Raw genomic sequence first — 24,255 nt, 5'->3', positions numbered from 1 at the left:
GGCTCTTGCCGTCAGCATTTGATTGAAGTAAGCAATGGGCTTATGATTCTGCATCAACACTGCTCCTAAACCATACCCCGATGCATCTGTCTCAACTACGAAGACCTGAGTAAAATCTGGTAGAGCTAAGATCGGCACTGTGGTCATGGCTTTCTTTAACTTCTCAAATGCTGCCATGGCGGCCTCCCCCCATAGAAATCCATCTTTCTTCAACTGCTCAGTGAGTGGCCATGCTATGGTACTGTAGCCCTTCATGAACCTTATGTAGTATCCTGTCAGCCCTAGGAAGCCCCTCAATGCTTTCATATTTTTAGGCAGTGGCCACATTAACATGGCTTTAATATTGGACTGATCTGCAGCTACCCCTTCTTTAGATACCATGTGCCCCTAGTACTCTACACTGGCTTGTGCGAAGCAGCACTTCTTCAAATTATCCCTCAACTGGTTCTCTTGAAGAATCTCTAACACCTGCTTCAAATGCCCCCAATGCTCCTCCTCTGTCCTACTATACACTAGGATGTCATCAAAGAATACCAAAATGAATCGCTTGAGCTACGGTTTGAAGACCGTGTTCATGAGTGCCTGGAAAGTGGCTTGGGCATTGGTGAGGCCAAAGGGCATTACTAGGAACTCGTAGTGGCCCTCATGGGTTCTAAAGGTGGTCTTGGGTACATCTTCTTTTTTCATTCGAATATGATGATATCCTAATTTCAGGTCGATCTTGCTAAAAATCATTGTTCCACTCAATTCATCCAACAGTTCGTCAATCACTGGTATGGGAAACTTATCAGGTACACTTTCCTTGTTGAGTGCGCGATAGTCTACACAGAACCGCCAGCTGCCATCCTTCTTCTTTACCAATAGAATAGGACTAGAGAAAGGGCTAGTGCTGGGCCTGATGATCCCTGCTTCCAGCATTTCTCTGATCAACTTTTCTATTTCGTCTTTTTGAAACTAAGGGTAACGGTAAGGTAGTACACTGACAGGTGACACTCCCTCCCTTAAAGTGATGGTATGCTCCTGCTCCCTGGGTGGTGGAAACCCTAGAGATGGTTGAAAAACCTCATAGAATTCTTGGATCAAAGGCTGTACAGAGAGGGGTATGTCTCTCCCTTCCTCCAAACTCACTCCCTATAATCTATGTAATTCCACCAAATAGCCTTCCCCCTCTTGAATTATCTTGATTAGGGATTTGAGAGAAACCCCTGTCTTGGTCAGCCCCGCATCACCTTGAATCACCCACTTCCTTCCTCCCTTCACCAACTCCATCCTCAGAGTACCCCAATTGATCTTGGTTTCCCCCAAGGTCTGCAACCACTTCATCCCTATGATGACATCCGTACTTCCCAATTCTAGGGGAAGGAAGTCTTCTTTCAATTGGATACTTGGATCTTCAGCACCTCCCCTCTACGGACTCCTCTTCCCATTTCTACCTTCCCCGTGCCCATCATCACCCCATAGCCTCATGTATCTACTAACTTCATCCCCAGCAGCTTTACAATCTGGGTGGAAATGAAATTATGGGTTGCCCCACTATCGATCAACACCCCAACTTCACGATCAGCTATATCTCCTTTCACCTTCATAGTGTGACTCGGAGTGAATCCCACTACGAAGTTGAGAGAGACTTCTGCCACATCCAGATGCATCTTTTCCTCCACCTCAGAACCGCTCCCCCTCCCTCTTCGTCTTCCTCGTCTTCATAAACGAGGAGAACTTGAAGAGTTCGATCCTTGCACTTATGTCCTGGCACGTATTTTTTGTCACATCGGAAACACAGTCCTTTTGTCCTCTTCCCGTGCTTTTCCTTCTTAGTAAGCTTCTTGAACTGCCCCCCATTTTCTCCTCATGTTGCTTTTTCTTTTGGAACTTCTTTCATTCCTTCTGTGGATGCTCCCTTGGGGGCTGGGTGGGTAGTCGTCCACCTGTAAGTGCCTCCTGAGCTGCTGCTCCTAGCTCCCTTCTCCAGATTCTTTTGATTTTCGACCAATTGTGCAAGCTTCATGGCCTCCCCTAGATCCCTGGGCATCAGAACCTTCACTGTTGCTCTAACCTCCGCCTTTAACCCCTTCATAAAGTTCCCCTCCAGCACCGTATCGGACAAGCACTCTACCCTGCTGGCTAGATGCTCAAATGTCTCTCGGTAGTAAGCCACAGACCCCTCCTGCACTTGGGCAAAGAAATGCTCGTAGAAGTCTCCTCCCCGGTCGGTTTGGAAACGCTCTATCAAACTGTCCTTGAATTCTTCTCAGCTTCGGATAGGTCTCCTCTGATCTCTCCACTGAAACCAGGAGAGTGCCTTCCCTTCCAGACATAAGCCCGCTGCCGATAGTTTCTCTTCCGTTAAGCTGTTAACGGCGAAGTATCTCTCCACCTTGTAAATCCACCCATAGGCGTCCTCCCCTTCAAAAATGGGCATTTTTAATTTCTTCACCTTCCGATCTCCGCCGTTTCCCCTTAATCCTTCATAATTTCCCCTCTCCCATGTGCTGCCCCCCCATGTCTCTCGATCTTCTCTTGCTCTACCATGCCCCCATCCCCCTTCAAGATCTCCTCTCTGGTTTTCAAAAACAGCTTCCTGGTGTCCATGATAACCCCCCCGATGCTCCCCACCAGCACCTCTTGGTTCCACTCCTCCATAGCCTTCCCTTTCCCCATATCTTCCTCCTCTCTCCTCTCTCTGGAAAGGCTCCAAAAGAGGCCTTTCCCGGCTCCCTTCCACGATTTCCACTTCCTCTTCCTCTCGATGGATTTCAGAGTTGGTATTTTTCGCTGCAGGACCTTTTGCATCAGATGCCACCGATTGAGTTTGAAACTCCAACATCTTCTTCATCATATCCCGTAGATCGGTCACTTGCCCTTCTATGGAAGACATTCTTTCCTCCACGATCTCCTTTATTTGATTCATCTCTCCTTCAATCCTCTCCTCCAAAGCACCCACCTTCTTAGCCGCCATCTCCTACGGCTTGTAATTTATGAGAAGATCTCAAGATTTGAAAAAAAATTTCAGCAATTTTCTCCTTTGCCGGTATAATTTCAGCCACTGAAATTGGTCAAAAACAGCCCACTATTGGTCCCAAGACTTGCTCTGATACCAATTTGATAGGAAATACTTGATCAAGTATTTCCTAACAACTTTTGAAGCTATTCTCAATGAAACCTGCTGTCCACAGCAGAAATGATAGCGAAAACAATGGAAAAAACAGCAAATCTGAGAGATTAGTGGAGAAACAACTTGTATTTTACTAGTAGATGAAAGAAAAATAGTAAAGATACAAAGATCCTTTATTCGAGAGGAGGATCCTACTCTCCAAATCTCTAGATCTCAGATCTAGAGCCCTAGCACCCCAAAGAACAACAAGAGAGAAATAATCTCAATAATTCCAAAAGTCCTTTCACCCTAATCTCCCTCTCATACTTAAAGCAAACAATTAATAAAAATACATAAAAAGCCCAAAATACCCTTGCCGCCCCCTCCATTTGAATTCAAAATTATTTTTGAGCAGTGGGGCCCGCCCACTGGGTGGGATTAGGAGAGGGAGGCGGAAACTTCCGCCTCCTGTAGACATGTCGGGCCGGCCACTTGGCCAGTTGAGCCGGTTCAGGGTTCTCGCTGAACTGGCCTAACATTTTACTCATTGAAGTGGAAGTTAATTACCTAATAATGCCGAGGAGTGTGTTTTTCATTTTGAGTAATAGTGTTTTAGGTTTCTCCTTCAACACCCATCCTAACTCTTACAAAACTAGATGAAGTGATTTGGAAACATGTTTGCTTGGATTGTCACAAAACATATTTGCTTGGAATGTCATTAAGGTTCTTAAGCTTAATAATCTCCAATCAAATTTGATTTGCGAAAAAACAACACAAAATATGGATTTTCTTATAAAAACAAGCTTTTAGCGCTCTGGTTTACCCCTTTTCCAACGGCCTTTGTTTGGCCTTTTGCTTATTACAGTAAATAAGGATGGGTTAATGCTGTGCGTTTAATAAAATAAAATTTCCTTAAGCCACCACAACCATCCATTATATGCAGCAGCTGTTGCTTGCAGCTTTAGGTGAAAAGCAAATGCATGATATATTACTTTAGGACAAATGAGTTATTTAATAAAATAATTATATAAACTTATATATATATATATATATATATATATTTGCGCGCACACATATCCAAATGGTTAATTTAAATGTAGAACCTTTAAAAATAATTAATTTTTTCCTTGCAATGAGAAAATTTGGAAGAAAATTTTTAGTTATATTTTGATCTTATCTTTTTACGTTTTTGAGTATTACAAAATATTAGTGAATTATGTGAGAGATCTTGCATTACCCACTTCAATAATTGTCTTCACTTAATGTTGCCACCCATTTGCAGGGACCTGCGCATTTGGAAAGTCTCCATCCATGCTTCCTGCCACTTCCAAATCATGTTTGTCAGATACAATCTGGACCCAACTATGACTATTACTCATCCATTATGCGTTTTACAATTTCCTCGCCAGTGGTATGTTAGCAATTATGTTTAAGACTATTTCTTGCTTTAGATTAATAGTAAATGTTGGGTATGACATGCTTTCTTTAAAGTCATCCAGATGGTTTTAAGTTGTCAATGGCATGATCTGAGTTTCTTGCAGTTTTTACATAGCTCATTCATCATCTTACTAAATATAATTTACAGTTGCTTGAGCCTCAAGAACTTAAACCAATTAAATACTTTGAGATGGGTAACTTCAGAATGACTTTTATTCCACTTAATCTTAGCTTGGTGGGCATGTATCTTAATGGCTAAAGAATCTTGAATATTTCTCATGTTAAATGAATCAAATGCTCTTTTCATTAGGAAAAACCATATATTTCTAAATAATGCAAATATCATATATTCTAAATTTGAATAGATTGAATTTAAGTTATTTTATTTAATTATTTGGTTGTGAATTTAGACGGATTTAATAAGCTAGTTGATTGGCTTTGTGAGCACTTGATGTAGGTCGTAAAATGAACTAGGATTCATGGATTGAAGACTCGTTCTTTCGGTGTAAGATAAAAAATTCAAGAATAGAAATGATGGATTAAAGCAAATAAAGTTTTTTAGGAATTTAACTCACAAAAAATCAAGTCAATTGAAATTTTACACCACAGTTGAAAGTTGATTTGTAATTAATTTGATCAATATTAGAAATACTCTCTTTGATAAAAATGAATATTTAAGGAAAAATTAAGGAAAAATAGAAGAAAATATTGGCCTATGTAGATGTAGGTGGATATATTCCCTATAGAATTGCTTTTAGTACTTGGAATGCATTCAAACGAATTCATCGTCCAATAAGCACCCAAAATTGAGGAGGGAAAATTAATAGATTTATTGAACCAAATATTATTATTTTTATATGGCTCAACTTATCTATTTATTGTCATCAATATCCAAAATTGAACCGCCCCTTCAAACTTAATTGGGTAGTATAATGCACGAAACCAATTGAACCCTCGAGATCAGGTCAAAGCTCAATAATAGGCGATATGATGAAAATAATGGAAATTGCGTGCTATTGGAAGTCAAAACAGGGGTGATGAAAGACCCATACAAATGCTACAAAGCGAGATGCAAGTTATGACAAAATCACAGCCACGGGGATGACACATGCATTACAGGGAGAAACATAGGCTTTCTAAAAGTCGCAACTACTGTGTGCTGAGAGAACCGCACATGTAAAGAAACGATACTTAATTTTTCTAAGTGTTACATGAACCATAAAGTAGTCAAAGTAGATTCTAAAATCAAAACACGGCACCCCTGCACATGGTACCATAAACTATGATGGATATATGCAAACCTAGCTTCTAAGGCAATCCAAGTCTTAGAGGCAAATCAAACTATGTAATTTCATCATATTAGAGAGTACGACCTGATCTCATGGGCTACATCATCACATGGATGTCCTAATTAGTTGAAATTGAACATTGCAAGCTAAAATAAAAAAATTGATACTATTTAATTTTGATTTGATCATTTATTTTCTTGATGCTTTAAATGAATGTAAACTAGGGGTGTCAATTCGGGTCAACCTGTCGGGTTCGGGTCAAACCCGAACCCGACCCGTTTTTGTCGGGTTGACCCCCCAACCCGCCGGGTCAACCCGACTTGACCCGTTTTATCAAACGGGTCGAATCTGCGAACCCGAACCCGACCCGTTTATAAAACGGGTCGGGTCCAACCCGAATTTTCCGGGTCAGGTCCGGGTCGGGTTTTCGGGTCGGGTCAAAAGTTGACACCCCTAATGTAAACTTATAGATCTTTGTTAACTCTGCTTGATAAATTGAACTTCGACAAATTTATCATTTGGTTTTCATTAAGCAGATGAGTACATAAATTTTGTGCTTCTTACAAAGCAATTCATTAGTCATCACAAATAAACTAATCTTTTGTACTCGACTGATTAGTGATAAAAATCTAAGTTGCTTAGGAGTTTAAAGAGGTGTTTGATCTGTGCTACTAGGGAATGAGATATGAAGAACTAATAATTATTGTTACGTGCTAAAAACTTTGCTTCAGTAGAGTTGGTGTTTTATACCTTAGCTTTTGACAAAAATTCAACATGTGCTTAAAAAGTTGCAGGAGATTAGAAAATTTTTATGTCAATAACCCGGAAAGGAAAGAATTATCGGCCTAGCCCAATTGAATAGTCCACTATATATTAAGCAGTACAAAAATCATTTTTTTCTCATAAGATGATGTGATTATTTTAGAATAAATATGTGATTTCCCTTTTAGGGATTGCATAAATTTATGTCCACAAAAAAAAGTTAAACCAAACAACGTTAAATAATGACATAAGTTTGGCAATAGCAATTATTGGTGGTGGTCGTCGGCGATGATAGCTAGAAAATGTAAGAGAGCTCTTTAGTTTTCTCAGCTCTTGAAGCTCCCCCCTTTGTAGAGAGTTGAGTTTTATTTATAGTCTTTTTGAGATGGACATTTTGATCCCCTTAATCATAGATTGTTTATTAAACATTCAAATACCTTAATGATATCATAATTGAGTGATCACGAGCTCGTTAGATTTGTCTCATCGAGCGTCCCGGCTTGACAATAAGAATGCTATAATTGGTGGTCAATTGGTATCAATGTTCAAAAGTTTTCAATTGTTATTTAAGTGTTTGATTTGAGCTCATTTGGAGTTGGATCAAATAATTTCTAGTATTGTTAGGTTCGTCTTGTTGAGACATTCAGTTCGACTAGAAGTTTATTGAAATCAGAGTTTGAATGATCCTGAATTTAATTTCAAAAATTTCTAATTCATGCATGTCAATTATAAAGAGAAACAAACAAACAAACAACCACACCTAAAATTTAAAGTGGTTTGGCAAAGGTTCCTACATCCATTATGAGACTAGTCTTCCCATGTTATTCAATTAATGAGAGTGAATTAGCTTTCACGATGATTCCAGAGAAATAGTGAAAAAGGGGATGTGGGAAGAGACGAACTTCTAGTATTTAGGAAGTTGTGGGATGGGGGGAGGGGACCCTTATTGAATCAAGAGTTGTAGTGAGTAGAGTGCATGTGTTAGGTGTGGAGGATAGTGAAGTGTTATATTCTAAAGCCCAATTTTTGCCTTATGAAAAAGATGTATTATGCACACTTAGTTGTAGGTCTACCTTTGTAGTAAAATTGCTATAATGGTTGGAAGGGGGAGATATCTCCAAGCGGTTTTGGGGCAGAGCCTTTGAAATGTATCCATTATTTACTCTTGTTTCATTAAGAGCCTTTTAGAAATTTTATTACATTTTTTTAGCTCTAAAAAAATCTCTTTGTAAAGAAGCAGGACATTTTATGTTGTGTAAGAGGAATTAGGATTGTTATTCTCCACAATCGATTCAGACAATGATGAAAACATGACATTTTCATCAATTGTGTGAACTTGTATAAAATTCTTGTGTGTTGATCTTTTTTTGTTTTTGGTTATTCTTTTTTGTTCTTTGTGTTTGCGTAGTTTTTCTTATTTCCCAAATTTTGGTATTAGACATTTTGGTTATGATTGAGAGTGATGACCGGAGAAAAAGGATCAATACTTAGGATCACCAAGTTTGATGGATTGGTGATGCAATGGGTATAATGGTGTTGTGGGGGGTGGAATTTGATAGTAGCTATTTTTATTTGATAGTAGCTCTTTCTAAATCACTTTATTTGTTGAAGTGATTTGGGTGTTAATGGACTTTTGGGAGGTTGAGCATCAAATTATGATTTTGAGCCATGCGGGAATTTGATTTAGTTTTGGAAAGCTGATATTATGTGGAGTGTAAAGGGTGTTAAGTTGAGATTTAGGAAGAGTATGGATACTTTTTGGAAAGCTTAGGATGTTAGGAATAAGACTAAAGAGTTATTTTGGGTGTTTATATGGAGATTTTGTGTGAAGGTAAAGGAAAACTGACTGTTTGGTATTTGAAGATTTTGAGTGGTGTTAATATTTCACGGATAACTTGCACTGAGAGTGTAATGAGTTAAGAGTGCAACTCTGAATCAAAAGGACGAGTGAAAGAGATATAAATCAAAGAAAATAAATAAAATGCTAACATCAAGAAGGATACAAAAACCTCTCACCAAAGAGGGTGATCAAAGACACGAAGCTAGGGTCAATGTAGTTGTCACCAAACAAACTTGCAAGGAAGGAGATACTTCTCCAAATTTGATTTAAGCTCGTCAAAGTTTGTTTCATTGCAGCATTTTTGATCTTTATAAGCATTACAAATCACGGAGAAATTAAAATATCATAAGAATACCCTGGGGTGGCTATTCACTTAATGAAAATGCTTTGAAACTAGTTTCAAGCGTCAATACCTCTCCATTGAAACTCAAGGGCTGTTGACTTATTGATTTTTTTAGCTCATTGGACGATGTAACGTCATTTTGTAGTTTTCATAAAACCATATTAGAGACTGATCAAGCTTGTATGAGTTAGACTTTTGATGAGGTGACAAAATGACTTAAGTTTTCCTTGGACTAAAGCCTAACTCACGTGATACTTAATATGTTTGATGTTTTTACATTGCCACTTCAACATAACTCAGTAAAATTATATTATTAAAAGTATTAAATGCAACAATAAAATAATATCTGATTTTCAATAGTTTTAAACGTCAACATAAATGTCTTGAGTGTAGGTTTCTCTTTTGGCTGAGACTCTGAACCTGAACTTGTATTTAATTGCATGTTAACTGATAAGGATTTCTGTTAACTTCCATACAGTCAGTTTGTCTTTTGCATATCTAAACTCGAGTGTTATATGATAAATTGGTTGTCCTTAACTTTATATAATGTAGTGTGCTTTTCTCTTGATTTAACAGATGCCTGATGCTGTAGTTGACTAGAACTTACTAAATGGAAACTGGAACATAGTCCAGCAACAAAATGTGCTTCTTGAAAGATCAAAAACATTATATGGTTTTGCTTCTTCCATAAGTACGAAACCTCAGAACTCAAAGGGCTTCCATGTTGCAGATGATGCTGACAGTTCAAATGGAACATGGAATGAGTTGACTGAGTTTTATGCTTGCGAGTATTATGATGTTTCTTCCAGGGATGGCGTCATGGTTCCACTGACTGTTGTTTATTCACAGAGGCACAAGCAAGAGGGTAGTCCTGCATTACTTCATGGACACGGGGCTTATGGCGAGTTATTAGACAAGCGGTGGAGAAGTGAGTTAAAGAGTCTTCTTGATCGGGGTTGGGTGGTTGCATACGCTGATGTTAGGTACGTAATTTGAGGTTTATTAGCTTTGTAAAGTATGTTCACATTTGACATTAGAGCATTTTTATGATTATAAAACCATTATGTCACTTGTTACCCTTTTGAAACTCAATTTTGATTTTGTTTGTTGACATCTTACTTTTTGTAACATTGCAACTTACAATCTATCATTGTTAGTGAGCAACATATGAATATTTTTCTTTTGTAAATTTAGTCGTTCTGGTGTTTTTTAAGGATTGGGTGAACAACTTGCTTTCATTTGTTTTGTAACTATTTTAACTTATATGCTGTTGTGAAGTTGTAAATGTAATGTGGCAACTCCACAATATTCTCTTGTATTATTTTTTTTTTCAAGTTACAAGTGCTTTTTCTTTACTTATTTCAACTGAGCTTTTTCTTTACTTATTTCAACTGAATTTTGTTCAGTTAATTTCAAACATGCTATTTAAGGAGATTATTTACCGAACCTCTGTGAAAATAAACATCATTTACGTTAGTCATTAAATAATGAAGGATATCTTAAATGAGCCAACATGTTCAACACATGTTTTATTTTTTCTGCTGTTTTGGAAAGGAAAAAGAACAGAACATTACCGTCTTCTGAAAGGATGATTTTCCTACTATGTGATTTTATCTTCTCATTTTTCCTTTATTTTTAACACTAAGCTCTTTTTCCTTTCAGTTGTTTTTTTTTTTTTTTTTGAAAGTCCTTCCAATTGTTTTGTTGTCTAATAGACTTCTATGGTTTAGAGGTGGTGGTGGATGCGGTAGAAATTGGCATCATGATGGAATGGGTTTGAAGAAGCAAAATTCTATCATGGATTACATTTCATGTTCAGAGTTTCTTATAGAAAAGGGTATTGCTCATAAAGATAAGCTTGCTGGGTGGGGATATAGTGCTGGTGGTCTACTAGTTGCTTCAACAATCAATGCTCGTCCAGACTTATTTCGGGCGGCAATTTTGAAGGTACAAACCATCTTTGACTCTCAATGTTATTGCATGCAATAAGCTTTCTTATCAATAGATCAAATTCCACTTGGGTAGTTGCGTACTTGTACTATAATGCCATAGTACAACAAGGCACACACCTTCTGGACTATTTCATAGTGACATGTGCAATGGCAAAATGGCATGCACTGGTTTTTTTTTTTATTGATTTTCTTAATTTTTTTAAGGGAATCAAGCATGTGTTTTTTTTTTTAATTTTTGTGAGGTATGATAGTACTTTGATTGGAGTCTCAATTTTTTTAATAACACAGATGATGCTAATAGTGGTTAACAGGGAAAATGAATGTTAAGTTGGATAAAAAGTATAAATAAGTATTTGATGAGCAAAAGTTGATACGGAGTAATGTTGTGAGAGCTAGTGGCGTCTTTGAGGAATTACAACATTCAAGATTGTTCTAAATGAAAATGAAATGAGTCTTCAGATAGGTCTAACACATTTATAGTTGCATAAGGGAATGATGAGGGTGATGAGAAAGGATATAATTTGGGAGATAATGATGCAGGAGTTAAGACTATTTTTATTTATGCCGATGGTGATGATTCTCAATAGGACTAGTTTAATTTTTTTATGAATATGAAACTATTAGCAAACAGTTTCTTATATTTTGAGCACAACTTTTCTAAATTTAATGTTTTGTTCTTATATCATTCATTATTATAACCATGATTATTTTTTACTATAGATCTAATTACATTGTTTGTCATGATACTTTACTTTTTAGTATGATTATCTTTCATTAATCTTCATGTTTATTAAAGCGATTTTTTATTTTATGTATATGACATTACTTTTTTTTACTTTCAAGATATTTTCTTTTATATTATAGAATTATTGATAAATTATTCATATTTTTAATGCTTTGAGCAATTTTAAAATAATATGCGCCATGCTATGTGTTATGGCTCCAAGAAATAGTGCATTATTTGCTTTTGAGAATGTTGACTTAAAAGAGAGGGGGGGGGGGTTGAAGAATTCGAATAGATGCTTCTCTTCACGAAGCAACCGACGCAAGTGATTTCATTTAGTAATGCCCAAAATGCCCAAGATTTCTTTTAAGGGCCTATGAACGCCTTATATCCGCTTTTACACATGTTGCGGATCCGGTGGCGTATGTATATTTTTTAATGAATTCATAATTTCTCTTGGAGTGAAATATTTTAGCAGGTAAGAGTCAGGTCATGACCTTAGTATATTTGCACACAATCAATGAATCATAACCTCATTATATCTATAGGTATCCTGACTTAACATGAATTTTAAATAACATATATCTATTTTCTTCATGTTGACTCCGTTCAATTGATAGTTGAGCCTGCAAATAATAAACCCAAGAATATGGAGCTGTAGTATGAAACATGAACCAAACCATTTTTAATCTATTGAGTGTGCCATATTTTGTTAACCAAATAATGCACACTATCCTTTATTGCCTGAATTGGAGGGTTGAGGTAAGTGTAGCTCCAAATAGTCGTATTGTACTACAATTGGTACAATGGCATAAGATGAACTAAGCACCGGAAAGGAATCTTTTAGTTTTTAAAATACTATTGCTTGTTTAGAGGAGAATTTTCACAAAAAGGATTTGGTGAATTGACAATCTAGAGCTTTGTCTACTATATTATTCAAGCCCTATACATTACTACTTTTTGGTGATTTCTTTTAATTGAATTTTTTAGTAAGACCAAATCCGATGATATATTTATAAGTTTTATCCGATGATATATTTGTTAGCTTCGAGTGATTTTGTCACAATTGCTATGTGACCTTTTAATGTCCTCTTTGTAATTTTTAGATTCTTAGTGCGAGGAAGATGATTGATGTAGGTGTTGAAGTTGGAGGAATTTACTGCCTGATGAGCACGATCCCCTTCACTTTCTCACCTACCATTACTCTATGTTAGTGACATTTTCATGTGGGTCATCCTCCACCACCATGCTGTTGACCCATAACTGTATAGCTGACAAACTCCACGGCTTGAATAGAAACTCCCGGAACCTTATCTTGTAAAAACTCTCTACTGTCATCGTCACATAAACACTAAAAAAAAAGATGGATGGCACAGAGAGGCCGGGATCACACATCATCACAAATGGAATTTTCGGAGCCCACAATGACTTTGAGACTTTGTGACAGTTTTGTCCTCTTTATCTAAATTTGAATGTAACGCTTATGAGCTTTATAAATATCATTGAGTATATTCCTTCACTGACATCAAGTCCATTCCGAATTTTTGGTCCTAATCCTATTTTTATCCATTTTGATTTTAAGTATTTTATTTTTCATCATTGATGATCATTCTCTTTTTACATGAGTATATTTGTTGAATTGTGGATTTGAGGTTTTATCCACCTTTCATATTTTTTATTAAGAAATAAAAGTTTAGTTTTCTTTTATAATTGAAATTCTTTGTATTGATAATGCTCTTGAATATATGCATTCTCATTTTTGGTCGTATATTGACAATGGCATGATTCATCAAACTTCCCATCCTCATACATCTCAATAGAATAGGGTTTTTGAGTGCAAGCATAGCATCTACTTGGCGTTGATTGTATTGTGATGTATCATCGGAATGTTCCTTATTATTTTTTGGTCTTATTTAAGTGCATGCTATCTTATTAATCGTTCTCCTTTATTGTTCTTTGGGAAGTTTCACCTGTTTGTATTCTCTATCTACCTGGAATCTTTGTTCTCTCTCCACCCACATGTTTTTTGTTTTCTTTATGCATTCTTTTCATACAGGCGACAAGCGTTCTTACTAGTATCTTTCTAGCTTACTCTTATTCTTAGAAAGACTTATTATTTTGAACCGCTCACCAAACACACCTATATTTACATAAATTTGACCTTTCATGAGTCCATTCAGTTCTTTTTCTTCTTTCTCTGAACCATCCTCATCACTTGTTCCTCTTCTTTCAATGACGCGTATAACTACTTTTAATGTTTACACTTGATACCTTCTTCTCTCATGTGTCCCAACTAGTCAAGCATCCACTTCCCAATCAGTTATTAGATCTCCACTTGCTCATTACCATTCAAAAAGACAAGCATCCATGTATTGATCTTATTCAATCATATACATCATTGATGATTTTTTTTTTAATGTTTTTAGTTTCTATTCCTAAGACCATATCAAGAGGCCATAAGAATCCCTATGGAAATGTCTTTGGATATTGAAATGGCTACATTACACAAATGTTACACATGGAATTTTGTTTAATGTCGCTCCAACATTAAAGTAGTCCCTTATTGATGGATTCACATATTGATGGATTTGCATCATCAAATTTCATCCCAATAGATATATTGATTGGTATGAAGCTTGATTAGTTGTCAAATCATTTATTTATATTTATGAGATTGATTGTTTTGACATTCAAGTTGGATGGTTGAAGTGGAGGAATGCATCGGGCTTCTTTTGCGATAGAAACGTCTCCCTCAAACTTAAGGGAAAATTCTATAAGATGGTGGTGAGACCTGCAATGCTTTAAGGTGCCGAATGTTGGCCATTAAAATAGAAGCATAATACTAAGTTAAGTGTTGCAGGGATGAGGATGATTAGGCGGATGAGTGGCTTTACCCTTAAAGTTATGATACAAAATGAGCATATACATGAAATGGTTGGAGTAGCTTCAGTGGAAGATAAGATTAGAGAGAGTCACCTTAGATGGTTTGGTCACATTAAATGGAGGCCTTCTGATGACCCGGTTAGGAAAGTTGAGGTATTAGATTTGATTTATGTTAAGAAAGGTAGAGGTAGACCTAAAAAGACTTGGTTAGAAAATATTAGAAATGATCTTTCTTTATTAGATTTAAATGAGAATGTTACTTTTAACAGGACACAATTGCGAAAAAGGATTCATGTAGCCGACCCCAAGTAGTGGGAGAAAGGCTTGATGTTGCTGTTGTTGATTGTTTTAATAGTTTTTTCCTTATTGCTAGATTTAATTCCTTCCAAATTTTGGCATCTTTTTTCGTCAATCAAGGTTATCTCTGACTTCAAATGGATGTTAGCAATGCTTTCCTTTATTACCTAACTAAAGTTGTTATATGAAGCATCCTCTAGGTTGTTTTGTTCATGGTATAACTAGAGTTTGTAAGCTTAGGAAGGTCATTTATCAGCTTAAGAAAAGCCCTCGTGCATGATTTGATATGTTTTGTGAAGTTTTTGTTTAGGTTAGCCTTCATGGTAATACTGTAGATCACTCCATTTTTGTTAGACATATCTCAACTTGTGTTAGCTTGGTAGTCTATGTTGATGATATTCTTAAAGAAAGTGATCAAGAAATGGTGACTGAGGTCAAAGACAGTCTTTAAAAATGTTTTCCGACCGTTTATTTGGGTTGTTGAAAATACTTATAGAGTTGAGTTTTCCTACAATAAAATAGATGTTTCACTATCTCTATATAAAAATGACACTGATATATTAGAGGAGATTGGTCTTTAGCTTGTAAACTTGCAAACATTAGTTTTGACACTAAAAAATTTATTATTGAAGAATTGCTTGAGAATTATTGTCATTATTATAGGTTAGTTGGTAAATTGATCTACCATATTGCTACCAGACTGGATATACCATTTGCTATAAGAGTTGTAAGTCAGCACATACTAGCTTCCAATTAAAGACTTAGGGAAGTTGTTATTTGTATCCTCAAATATAGCTGTAAGTACCTAGGGAGGGGACTCTTTACACTACGAATGCACTATCTACATTGCCCGTGAAATTATATTTCAAGGAAGAGTCAAATATATTGAGGCTGAATGATTGGGATATTGCGCTATCAAAAAATATTGTTATTTTTCATGTTTCCAAAGCAGCTTTTTAGATATTTGCCAAAGCTTTGAAACGACTTCAATGCTTAAAGCTTTGTAACATGCTAGAGTTAATTGATATATACGCTCTAATTTGATGGGGGAGTTTTAGTGTTATCACTTGTCTTAGGAAATTGTTCTTATTTTGGCTAATGGTTCATGTTTATTTGGTGTTCCATATTGTATTCTTTCTCATATTATAGTTGCTCCTGAAATTAAAAAGAAAAAATAAAGGTTTCCCTCTCAACTGTACTCATGCTATTTAACTCAGTCGATTCTATCAAATTTCAAAATATGCATTAAAATGTTAATTAATTGAACAATGTTCCCTAATGGTAGCTAAATATTTGCTTCGGTCCAGGCAATGGTGCTTTTTCATATATTATTCCTTATACCTCAACAATTCATCTTAACTTGCATTTCAAACTTCAATTACTGGTTTTAACTTGCAGAATTTATTTGTTTCCACATGTCCATATGTAGGCTCCTTTCCTAGATGCAGTAAACACCCTTCTCCATCCTATTTTGCCTCTCAACGCAGTTGATTATGAAGAGTTTGGATATCCTTTGGACGTTGAAGATTTTCTTGCTATTAGAAAATATTCTCCTTATGAAAATATTAAGAAGGATGCCCTTTATCCATCTGTGCTGGTGACTTCATCTTTTAATACAAGGTATATTAATTTCTCTTTATGAATAGATTATCTCGTTATTGCTTTTGTATGTTTTTCTTAGAGACAACTTTTTCATCGGAAATTTGTTGATCCTACATTTTAATTTAATTTCCTCAACTTTAATGGTGATCACTGGTGCACATTTTGAGATGTCGGTCATCACCATAATAGATTACACAGTTCACTATTCCATGACACTTGAATGAATTTTCAATTGTATGATAACTTAATTGAATTTTTCTGATTGTTTATAGAAAAGTGAAAAGCTAGTAAAATAAAATTGAGAAGCTTTTTGGTAAAGGATGTTCTAAGAGATAGGGTTTTTGATGTAAATATATCACACAATGCATGTTTAGATCCAATCAATTGATGAATGAACATCAACTTATGATATAAAGCAAGCTATTAATATCAAAACAACTATTTATTAAATAAAAATTATTAATGTTGTATTTCCATTAAAGTGAGATTTTTAATTTCTTACACAAATTAGCAACGAGAAATTAAAGATCACGACAGTCAATGAAAATGATTTAAATTTAGTTCATATCAGGGAAAAGATTAAAGTAAAGTTAAAAAGAATAATTCCTTTTGGATATGTAAAAAATATATATTATTACATTATAAGGTGATCACCACTGAGCGTAAAATAAATTTATGAATTTTTTGGGGTAGGAAATTCTAGGATATAGGATTCCTAATGCATATTTATTAAGCAATGCAGATTTATCAACCGATAAAAAAGTACACAACTCACGCAAAAATAAAAGTATTAATTTCAAAACAATTATCTACTTGTTAGCATCTTGTTTGAAATCAAAGACTATCATGCAAGCGATTGAAATTTCATGCATAGAAAAGAAAATAGATTATAGCATATTGAAAGAAAAGAATGATTTTTCATGAATACATTCTCACAATCTTCGAATCTACTTTTGAGTTTTATCAATATTAAGTCAACGGAACGGATATATGAGAATAGTTCAACTTTTGGAAGACCTTGCGTCAATGTCTCAAATTTTTTGGAATATTTTAAGTATTACAATTGATCAAATATTAGAATGGAAAAGAAAAAAAAGATATGCACATAAAAATAGTCTTTATTATATTCTCCTTTATGTCTAAGTCTTAAAGAATACCTATTTATAATCCTCATGCAACATCAAATATGAAAGGAATATAACCGTCAAGGAAGAAACCATAGAACATATTGCCAAAACCATAAGAAGCCTGTAAAATATGAACAACTACACGGAGAAGCCCACAATGATAATTCACATTATATCTCATATGGACATCGATATGGATGTTACCTATAAATAGGGAAATAGAAGCCATGGAATAGGACTTCCTTAGCAATAGGAATTGAAGTCATTTCATCAATTCTAATGAAATTTGAAAATTCAACTAGGATGATTTGTTTAGTTGATATGCTTCAAATATATCTAGGCGAAAATTTTAGATCTCCTATAAAGATATTTAAGAATTATCATATGTGAGTTTGCTTTTCCATGACATAAATACCTTGGTATCTGCTGTATGTAATGTGCATGATTTCCTTTACATTAGTAGCTTTATGAAATAGATCGGTATGCAGCTGAAAAATATACAAATGTTGTATTGGAGGTTAAAACAGTTGGCTTAGCCAATCCATGGAGCTCCCACCAATGCAAGGCCGAGGGAGGGATTGATGTAGAAAACTTTATTCCTACATTCGTAGAAACGTTTCCTTAATTGGAGATGGAACTATAATAATTGAAAAAAAAAGATATGATACATATAAGGAACATGCTAAAATACTTATATATTTTCAAATTACTAATTCTTAGAGGAGGAGATATTGAATAAAAGGTAAATCGATATTAATTTTGTTCTGTAAAGTTCTCTTGATAACTAGCAAATCACACAAATATATTTTCTTTAAATAAGTAATTCTTACCATACGAAAAATAGCCTCTCTGAAGAAAAGCAATCCAAATGGTATAAAGATTAATTTTGATGAAGTAATTATCTTTAAATTCAGCCAGATTGATAGAATAATTTTTGAAGTTTGCTTGAGGCAATTGTTATTAGTAAAATCCTGATGTACAATTTTATTTTTTTCATTAGGTTCTTTTTACGAAAATGTAAGTAAAAAAATCAGTAACCAAAAATAAAATCGCTATAAGATTAATTCAAAGGTGTACATATAATTTTAGCAAATAATTCATTATCTAATTATTTGATTAATTTATTAACTTTAACATGTTTCATTTGTTTTGTTTTAAAATTAGGGCAAACTCTAATTGAGATTTAGATTCATAAACAATCTCATGTTCAAATTTTGATTATTTCTCAATGTTATTAAAATCAATGTAGAATCATTTTGTAAGTGTAAATAATTTTTTGCATGTAATTTTTCATTTAAAGAATATTAATAAACTACATTTTTTTCAATATGAATAGATTTAGGGAGAATAAGTAAGAAGCTTAGTTTAAGATCTTTTGATGGGTAGATGGAGCCATACTAGTCAAGGAGGCAATATAGTTTCATAAATTGATTGATTTTGTGATCACTCTACTTGTTTTATTGGACAAATTCGAATTTTCATGTGTTTAAAATATTTATTTTTTATTTATTTCTCATATTTTTATTCCATTTGTATTAGGACAAGTAATCAATTTATGCAATAGTGTTTTTTTGGCTCCAAAGACTTTCTAAAGTTGTCTAGGCTTGCAATAGGACTTTGTTTTATACTTTTTGATTCATTTAATAAAAATTATTTTTGTTTGTGTAATTTTTATATTGAAAGGCTTAGTGGCCTTTTTGGTAAAACTGTGTTTAATTCTCAGATCTTTGTTGAGTAATTAGTTATCTTTTCTCTCGATACAAATTTCGTCTCCTTTGTAAAATCCACATTTGATTATATATGTGTCACATTTGACATAATTTGAAATACCGCAAATTCTCAACTTTCACAAAATTTAACAAATTGTATGTCATTGAGTTTTACTCGTTAAATGGAGCATTTTGATATATAGCATCATGTCTAAATGTGATTTGAGAGTTAGAGAATTAAATTTAAATTGCATTTTTTTTCTTAGTTAAGAAATTGGTTTATTATTTAAAAATTAAAATACTGTAGCAAGGGCAAAATTTTTTAACAGGTGGCTTGCATGCAAAGATTTGGGAAGGGGTAGTTAAGGCAATTCATTATCCTTAGAGTATTTTATTGCCACTTCATTAAAAACCAGCGTGGGATGAAGAGCAGTCTTGGTTCTGCTGGAAGTCGCACAAGGAGCTAGAATGGGGACTTGCCGAAGTAGGTGGGAGCTCTTGGTAGGCGTAGGAGCGGTTGGAGCAAGTGTTGAAGGTAAATGCCTTGTGAGTTCTCAGGTTAGTGCAGATTTTTGTGCTAGGTTATTGACTGTTGGAGCTTGTTGGTGTCAGGGCTGGAGCTAGTTGTTGGGTGGGCTAGCCGTTTGCATATGCGTGTGCTGGTCGAGGGTTTGTTGGAGAGTAGAAGTGGATTAGAGATTGATTAAGGGCTGCTAGAGAACTGTTTGAGGATTGTTTGAGGGCTATGCACCATAGGGGCAAGCTTAGGAAGAGCATTAGGAAGCTTGGGTAGAAGCTGGCAAACTGGGAGAAGAGCGAGGAGAAAGAAGGAAGAAAATCAGTGGAGGAGGAGAGAAATAAATAGGAGCTAATGATTTTGTTTTCATGCCTTTAGGAAAAGATTTGTGTCCTAGAACAAGTTATAGTGTTGTATATTTAACATTTCTAATTTTGGAAGTGTTTTGTTATTGATTATAATATTCATAATTCGGAAAGAGTGAATGTCTATAGTCGTGTATGCTACCTAAAAATTGGAAGGTATGATTGAGAACCAATTTACTTGGATGAGGTGAATGGTAATTGGTGTGAATTATCAATTAATGATTTGGATTGATAGGTGTCCTATGTGCGCAGGAAGGTACAAGGGGTCTGACTGGGTCAGCCTTTGACTCAAGTAGGTAATATATGATTTTTATTATGTAGCAAATTAGTTTATGAGTGACATTTACTTATGAACTCTTATGTGATCGTGATTATTCGCCTAAATCGTGGTTTATACAGCTATTGTACATGTCATTCCTTGTGTTCTGTGAGTATGTATATACGCTATCACATGTAATCCTGTTAAAATATGATATATGAATTATACAACTATGCTTGCTTATATATTGATATAAATTTCAATCGTATTTATCTATATGCATGTATACATGTAAACATACATATAAGTAATGCATATCATGTGGTTGTAAGAAGAGAAGAAATAGTCGTGATTAAATAAGTTAAGATAATGTCATGTTAGAAGATAGGTAGGTGGGGCAATGCCACCCAGTAGAGGCAATGTGATCTCAGTATAATGAAGCCTTCAAGCTATGGGACCTATAGTTAGTAGAGCCGAAGGGCTATGGAGATAGTGCAACCTCGGAAGCCTATGGGTTGAAAAACCTAAACACAGACATCTAGACATGACTTTTTTTGGGGTTGAAAGAGGAAGTTATCAAATGAACGGAAATCTATAACTATAACTATATGTTTTGATAGGATGAATTAGAGATCACATACAACTACAACTGACTTAAAGTGATACTATTAATGTTATACAGCAGGTAATTGAATGTGTAATTCAAGCAAGCATCATTCTTACATATTACATGGTAGTAATCATACCCTATATATTATTCCATATTACTTTTACTATAAACTTTGGTAGCTTATACATGCTTTTTACATGTATAGGTTGTTTACTTACTGATGCTCATATTCATTAGTGAATTATTATACATGATTATTGCATTAGAGTTGCATATCTTTGTGGGTGTTGTAGTTCACTAGATTATTATTCAAACTGTTATTGCTGGAAAAAAGAAGAATAAGGTTGAGCTAGAATATATCATGTTCATTTTTTATTTTATGTTTACATTTGTCAATGTAAGAAGAGTCTGACATGAGGTTAATAATATATTCATAGCTAAATGTTTTGGGTTCCTCTTGTTGTTGCTCTGTAGATGAAAATTTTGGAAATAAAAAATTTTTGGTCGGCTTCAACTTTTGAATGATGGTTTGAACAATGATATTATTTTGTACTTCGTTTAGATATCATGATTTTTAAAAAAAAAATAAATTGAAGGTTAAAATAATGCATTTTAGGGGTGTGACATCCTATAAATAACCTTGAGCCTAGCTTTGCCCAACCTCCATATCCATCCAATCCCTTCAAAATTCTCCCAAATATTCCAACACATTCCTCATAACATTCAAAGGCTCTAACTCCCTAATAATATTTAGATTTCACAGCCAAAATCCTAATATAGAGAAATAATTTTTAAAGTGAGCAACCAGATTAAAACTATCGTAACTACTTAACCATTGATCCAAAATCTATAAAAACACTACCATTAGTTCTCTAAGATCCAAAACCTTTAATCTTGAGTTTCTCTTTATTTTTTCGAAGGAAAATTTATCTTTTGATGGCTTAAAAAATTTCAGTTCCAAATCTATCAAAAATCTAAATTCTTATTTTACCATTACTCAAATAATCCTTTCATTACTACCCAAAGGAGACATAAATCAAGCTGTTTTCTTCTCTATTAAAGTCCTATAGACCCAAAATTAGTTTTTAAAGATCATTATATTATTGCTTTATAGTATATTAATATGAACCCAAATAAAAATATATCAAAAATAAGAAAATCATTATATTAAAATACAACTATGCGATGAAGTTCTATTTTCTTCTTCCATTTTGGTTGATGCCTTAATACTCCACATAAGGATTATTCATAAATCCTAAGGACTCTCACTATCCATTAAAATATCTAGTCACTACCTAATATCCACTAGGTCACTTATTGTATTTATTCCTAACATTAGTCATCCCTTCACAATGACCTTATCCTTAAGGTCAAGCAAATTATTGTGAGATTGAGTTGAGGCGGTTCTTTTTGGTGCTTTTGAACCCTAGCGATTGATGGATGATGGGCAAATCTAGATGGAGAGACAGGACATTTGGTGAACTCGTGTTTGGAGGATCTAGGTGGAGATGTTGATTCAAGGCTTGTAGGCAAAAGTGGCGAATGAAGAAGTAGCGATGGTGATCTTGAATTTAAATGGTGGAGGAAGTGGATAACTAGGGTTGGTGTTGGATTTAATGAGAGTGGAGATCGGATATGATGTAGTTGATTGGCACTAGGGCTAGCATAGCGAGGATGGTTGAAAGGGGATCACAATGGAAGTGGTGAATGTTGGAGAATGAAACAAGATTCGGTCAAAAGTAGGGGCGTTCATGACTGTGATAGTGTAATCGCCTATTATCACCCAAGCGGTGGATTCAATAGCGACAAGGCTCATGGTGAGCACCATTTATATGAACCCAAGTAGAAATTTATTGAAAAACAGAGAATAACATTATACTTAAAGTAACTAGGCAATTGTAGGCTTAACTAAAACTCTATGCAGAGAGATGGGATTTGGGCAATTATAACTATTATAGGATGCCAGTGATTCCAGTTAGTTTCTTCTTACATTCTAGTTGATTCCCTAATACTTTACATCAGCAGTATTTATTGATCTTAAGGACTCCTATTACCCAATAAGACACCTAATTACTACCTAATATCCAATAGATCACTTAATATATGTAGTATTTATAGATCCAAAGGAGCTTTGCATGCCAGTATCGAGAAATGGTCTCTTTTTTGGCATCTACCATTCTGGTATTACCTGATTTGGTCCCTTCCCATATGGCCTCTCATTAGGTGCTGGTTCGTTGACTAAGCTTTGCTAGAAGGCCCATCTCCATATGTTTTTCTTTGTACTCTATAATGTTTCATTTTTCTTGATGATTGATGCTCATTAAGGATTCGTTTGGGTCAACTTTCTTAATGCTTTCTAAAATAGTATTTTAGTTAAAAAAAATTTGAATTAGAATTTTTTGTACTGAAAAAGGGTTTTAGAAAGCAATGAGAAAACTGTCCCAAATGAAGCCTAAATATTGTGGCCTTCCTTTCATATTCGGTCATCTAAGTTCACTGTTATTAATCTAATCTGCTTTTTGTATTGCAGATTTGGAGTGTGGGAAGCAGCCAAATGGGTTGCAAGAGTTCGTGAGCTGACAAGATATGATCCATTACATCCAGTGGTACTCAATCTTTCGGCTGATCTTGTTGAGGACAGCAAATACTTGCAGATCAAAGAATTAGCAATGGAAACCGCCTTCCTCATCAGAATGGTAGCAGGCACAAATTGATTCATATAACCCAGCTGGACTAACACTTTGGAGAGGTGCGAGTGAGTCAAAGTCGACTCGTGATCTGGCTCGGGCTCAACTCAATGGCTCGTGTGTCGAGCTTCGATGAGCTAATGAACCAAGTTTGAGTCAGCCTTGACTCGACTCGGTAGCTCGCAAGCCGGTTCGTTTAAAAACATATTAGTATAAAATGCACTTAAAATATATTAGCATTCTTGATTTTAAGTATAATATTGTGAAAAAAAATGTGTAAAATTATATTTCACTTCTTTATATTAAGTGATTTTTCATTATTTTTCTTATAATTTATCGTTAGTTTTATCATTTTATTATAATAATTGTTTAAATCATAATCATTTTCTTTCATAAGATATGAGCCTACTCACAGATGAGTTCGAGCTAGTTGACGAGCCAAATTGATATGTTTTATTCTACAAGTTCGAGGCTGACGACTTTATTATACAAGTTCGGGCCGGTTGACGAGTAGCTCAAACTTGATTAATTAATCAGCTCAAACTCAAGGTTAGGGGTGACCTCGAGCCCACTCTGACTTGTTTACACCCCTACATTGGATGCTCTCTCTCTCTTTCTCTCTCTCTCGAGTCTTATTATTCGTGCAGGAATTTGCCCGAATTAGGAGTGTAAAGTAAAATAATTAACACGTATTTACTAAATTTGATTGTTTGATTAGTTTTGAGCGGAACAAACAGAAACACTTGGAAGCATTAGGCGTG

At 34.8% G+C, this 24,255-nt stretch overlaps 1 pseudogene; it reads left to right on the top strand.

Annotated features, from left to right (window-relative positions):
- Window positions 1-23,750, top strand: part of LOC110093583 — a 40,492-nt pseudogene extending 16,742 nt beyond the window's left edge.
- Window positions 23,751-24,255: the final 505 nt, after the last annotated feature.

This window comes from Dendrobium catenatum, unplaced genomic scaffold (assembly GCF_001605985.2).
Source record: "Dendrobium catenatum unplaced genomic scaffold, ASM160598v2 fragScaff_scaffold_173, whole genome shotgun sequence".
Classification (NCBI taxonomy): Eukaryota; Viridiplantae; Streptophyta; class Magnoliopsida; order Asparagales; family Orchidaceae; genus Dendrobium; species Dendrobium catenatum.
The sequence above is the reverse complement of the archived record's forward strand: the minus strand, read 5'-3'. Positions and strand labels throughout refer to the sequence as shown.